Genomic DNA, 5,308 nt, shown 5'->3' with positions numbered 1-5,308 from the left:
GGGCATGCAGCCCAAAGCTGAACCTTAAAACAGAACTCCCTTGGGGAGGAATGGGGTTTTTAGTGCACTTTTAACGAAATCCAAGTCTTTAGGTTCTTTTACTCTCCCTTTCCACGGAGGGACATACTTGGGCAGTTTTGCTGTAGCGTGCACTGGTTGAACGTCATCTTCCATTTCTACATCAGGTTCAATTTATTCTACGATGGCTTGGAGATCCTCCTCCTCATCATCATCTATCTTGAGATTAACCATTTTCCCCTTATCTTCCATAAACAACTTACCAAACTATGGGTTCCGTGGAGACATACGGACCAATCCTACTACTTGTGGGTCATTTTTGGGCCTCGGTGTCTGGGGCAATTTTGGAATTTCCAGTGCATCCCCCACCAGTGACATAGGGCTCGGTGTGGCTCCCTCGGTTGTTGACATCACTCTATTCAGAAGGTCCTATGTCTCTTTCATCAATGTTTCAACCACTAAACTTGCTTTCAAAGCCTCTAAAGGCATAAGGTCCATACGCAAGTCATAGCGCACTAACTGAATTATCAAGATGTCAAGGGTTGTTTGGTGGATGACCATCTGTGATTTATAGGCCTGCGAGAATTCAAATTTGACCGTTCCCCTCTCCTTTGGCTTATTAATGTGAGATTGGTATCAAATCATTCCAAATCTAGTTCTGACTCAGGGTCTTAATTGCCCTTTTCCCACTCCTCATTGTCTTAAATGGGATATCTTGTTATGAACAGTGACCCCAAATGTCACTTCCCAGTCTACCCATGTGACAATGCAACCTTCCATGCATGGGCGCGACCTTTGTGACCAACTGACCCTGTGTGTAGTCCCCCTATCATGCCACTACCATATAGACTCTTTTATGTCTTGCTCTCTCTTCCAACTGCTCAGAGTGCTAAGATTGTGCTTTCTACGGATAGTCAGGTGGTCACACCACCTGTGCGAGGCTTCCTTGCACCTTCTAGCCTAGTCCATGAGAACCCCTCAATTACCCTCACGTTAGTCAGTGCTTTGCATTCTTCCACATATAGTGCACTCTCTCAGTTCCTTTATCTAGTGAGGGGCAGCCACAGTGATGGTATTAGATCCATAAATCCTTCTAATGTAGTAGTATGGCTGCCTTCCTCTTGTCTTTTCGTACATAGTTCCTTGGTGCAGCCTGCATTTGTGATTTCAGTTTTTAGTTTGTTGATTTCTTTGTCCAATATCTTGCTTTTCTCCCTCAACCATACTCGATTTTTCTTCGATTTCGAAAATTTTCAAGTGTCCTCGCTAAATGGTGTCCTGTAACTGCATATAGTCAATTTCGCACGGTGACATAATTCCTTCATCCTAGTCCCTACGAATTGTTCCAATTATGTGAGGATTCCTTCCTCCCAAACCTATGGCCTCGACTCTGCCCGTCATCTTTAGGATCGTCTCTATGCTCAAATTCTTGTACAAGGCCCTAGAGGCCCATCAAATCGTTGGCACACGCCGGTCCCAATCAGTCTGTATGGCTAGGTGAACCTTGTTAAGGATCCCACATACCTTCTTGTGTGCTTCTAAGTCAAACATTTGTGGTGTGTGACACTTTTCCTGCTGTTGCAACTTGTTCTAATTGTCGATCCTTAGTCTAGGGTGTGCTGGCATGGATTGCACAACTTAAGTCTGCACCCATTGACATAGGTGAGCGTGCAAGCTTCTTTGTTTGGGCTACCCGATTCTCATTCGATGTTGGGGGCTTTCAACCCATCTGTGCCAATTCACCATGATCTCTTGATGTGTACTCCCCCTTTGTGCGGTTGTTGCGCACAATGCCCTTTTTAGTGCAGCATATCGTTGTTGTTCCGGTACTGCCTTTTCAACTTCGTTTAGGAAGTCATCCACTGCTGTCACTTCATCATGGTTTGGTAGTTCCCTTGCTTCTATTGTCACGCAATGGAGTGATCTAATCATCATGTTGAAATTTAGCATTGTCACCTCGTGCAACAACTTTTGCCAGCGTTCTACTTCTTCATCTGAACCTGAAGTATAGGAGCTGTTGCACTCCCATGAGATTCTCCCATCTATAATCGGGTTGACCCAATCCTAGTCTCACTCTGTTATCTAGTAAATACAATCCAGCTCATCATCGCTTTCATTATTGCGCATTGGTTTAGTGTAACGTGGTCCCTCGGCTGGGTCTAGTGGAACTACTACGTGTAGGGATTTTTTCTCGAATATCATCTTCTGCTTCTTTAGGTTAATGACTCCATTCATATCAGTGGCCTAGTCTATTCCTAGCAAGGTGAGATATGGATCACTTTCATTGACAATCTCTCTTACTTCAAAGTTTGTTTGTGTACTTGTGCCTTCAATATTGACTGTTACTCCTTGCAACCTTCCCATGGGCATGATCTTTTGTTGGTTCACCATTCGTAATTGAATAGGGGACCATTGTAACACGGGCCTGCCCATGCATTCCCATGTTTGCTTCGGTAGCACATTCACGTCCAATCCTAGATCTAGGATGACCTGCTCCATTTCATACTCACCAATCTTGGCAGTCAACCTGATCTCCCTTCTAGTGTGAAATGTATGCTTCCCCAGTTTCTAGACTACATGCAGTTCCCCTGACCCTGCGCACCTAGTGATCAATCTCTGTAGTCCCTTAATTGCCTTATTGTCACATAACAGCTTCATGCATGTATTCAAAAAGTTAATAAGCATAGAAGGATCCATCTCTGGATCTGGTTTATCCTTACTACCTAAAGTGGAGGCCTCTGCGAAGCTCTTCTTAGCTTCCATTAACGTCTCCTTTGTGCATTCTAGGTCAAACTCAGGTTCCTTTATAGGAGCCTTGTGAACCCATGTATCTTCCTTGGGCTACCTCCCCTTATCTTCCCCTATGGTCGGATGGATTCTAAGCACCATGTTCACATTTGGGTCTTCTTCACGCAGTTTAGAGCTCATCATTTTGATATTCTGAGTAGGAGACTGGAGTACCCCTTTCTTGCACATCTCTGTGATCAAAATAGGGAAATCTATCATTTCATGATCAAACTAAGCATAGTATGAAAAGGATATTCTCATCGGATTGGTACAATCGTGGGCGTAGTGCCTCGGTCCTCCACAATTGTAACAAATTAACTGTCTGCGGCCCCTTCCTGGTCCCATTCCTCCTCGTCCTCGACCTCGCCCCTAAAATCCAATGCGTGCCATCCCCGCAGTTGGGTCAAGGGCTCATGTTTCTATCTGCATCCTATAGGTTGGGGTCTAATCCATCATTAGCTCGTAGCTGTGAGAAGTGCGCTCATCATGGCCTACCATCCTACAAAAATTACAAAATAGCTGCTGCGGGGTTTGCGTATACTTTTGCAACAGATGAAAATTGTCTGTCATGTGTTTTCCCCCTATTTGGTAGATCATGCACCATAATGCGGGTGTCACACTTAGCCCTACCTGTGATTCTGGCCTTAATGACATAGGCCCCCCTCCTACCAAGTAGTTTACGAATACTAGACAGTGATATTTGTTGTGGCCCTGGCCTTTGCATTTTATGCACCATACTTCTTCGTACGCCTCTGGCCGTGGTGCCCTATCCTACTTCAAACTCTACATTTCCAAGCATAGATTCTATAGTTGCATGTGGATTTTTTGAACTCCCAACCCAAGGTCTTGTATCAGGGTCTCATGCAACCTCATCGCCAGTTCCAATGCTTCAGCCTGGGTTGAAAGCTTCTACTCTGACAATTCCATCCTCAGGTGCGGTGTCAGAGATGCCACAAACCATGCACAATGTTGTGCATCTATGAGCATCATATTAGCCTTTCAGATCGTACTCTTTAGTCGCTGATCTAGATCCCAGGGGGTCTCACTTAGAAGAATCGCAATATCCTTAAACCCGATGATGGACTGTGTCTCTGATTTCGGCTGGCTAAATTATTTGTTCAGTGAATTCTAGATCTCTGTCATTCCTACATTTGGGTGATCATTAAAGTGCTTGATATACCATGTCAATGCATGATCCTGTAGTGCACTCACAAATTTAGCCTTATTAATGTTGTCATCAGTGACCCTTTGTGCTTCCCACACTACTCTTACCACTAACCAGAAGTGGTTCGGATCCTCATTCCCTACTCCTCTGAATACGGGTAGCTTGATCGCACCCACCATGTTGAACTACAGGTTTGGCAAAGGTGGAGTGGGTGGAGATGGAGGTGAAGGAGGTGAAGCGGGTGGTGGCATGGGTGGAGGTATTAACTGCGGAATGCGCTGCCTTATAAAATTGACTACACTTCTTGGAGAGACCCAAGCATGCTCTTCCTTGCTCTCTTACGAAGGTGAAATTAAGGGATTGTTTCCTACTTCCCCAATACCTTTGTATATCTTTCTGCTTCGCATCATTCCAAACATTAATGTATTCTCATAACTTGCTTTTCACATAACAACATCTTAATCCATGTATTCAAAGATTTAATGTACTTACCTCGCGGTCCCTTGAGAAAACGTCGTTCTGCTTTGTTGTAGCTCATGGTCGTGTCTGTTGCAAACTCAATGATAAATCCAACTATTATCTGGTCAAGCCAATGGTCCACAGCTTGCGCGATCTTATCTTCTGATGCCTCTAGTCTGCGCACTAATTCCGGAGTCCACACTATCGATTGGTCGAGTTTACACCTTCCCTAGCTATCGGCTAGCCTTGCGATCGACACATAGAGTTCAAAAGGAAAGGATGCGAAGAAGATCTCGTGGATTTCTGTATACACATAGTGATCTTGCCACCTTTTCTTGGATATCTGCGGAGTTCTATTTTCCTGTGTCACGAACTCGTGAATCTTCTTGTCCAACCACTCTTCAATTTCCTTCTTTATTGGGTTCTAGTGGCACGACATCAGACATCTCTTAGGTAGATCCCGGTCTTGGTAACGGATCCATTTGTTGGCTTGTTGGGGCCTGACCCAAGTTCAGAAGTGATTTAGCCAAACAAATCCAGAAACTACTGGCCCTTTCGGCAATAGTCCACTATGCGCAAGCTAAGGTCTCACTCGAGGTAGTATGGGAGGGTGTTGGAACCAGGTTTCCACATCATAGGGATTTCTTGATGAAATCTAGTTAGTTCGCGAATTGAACCTGCGTGCTTGTGCTGATTCATGCAACCTTCTGTCCCTCACAAATTGTGCAATTGGTTTCATGCAGCTCTGTAAAGAGCATGAAGAGTTGTTGTCTAGATCCTTTATCTTTACTGTGCTATTATTATAGATCTTAACTTAATTGTGTGGGCCCAATATTCTCATTAATCATTCAACACTCATAACAAGTGCACAAAATCATA

Source organism: Pinus tabuliformis, chromosome 9, assembly GCF_031772625.1.
Source record: "Pinus tabuliformis cultivar Carrire ecotype Pingquan chromosome 9, CPIR1, whole genome shotgun sequence".
In the NCBI taxonomy this organism is placed as follows: Eukaryota; Viridiplantae; Streptophyta; class Pinopsida; order Pinales; family Pinaceae; genus Pinus; species Pinus tabuliformis.
Note: the sequence above shows the minus strand (reverse complement) of the source record.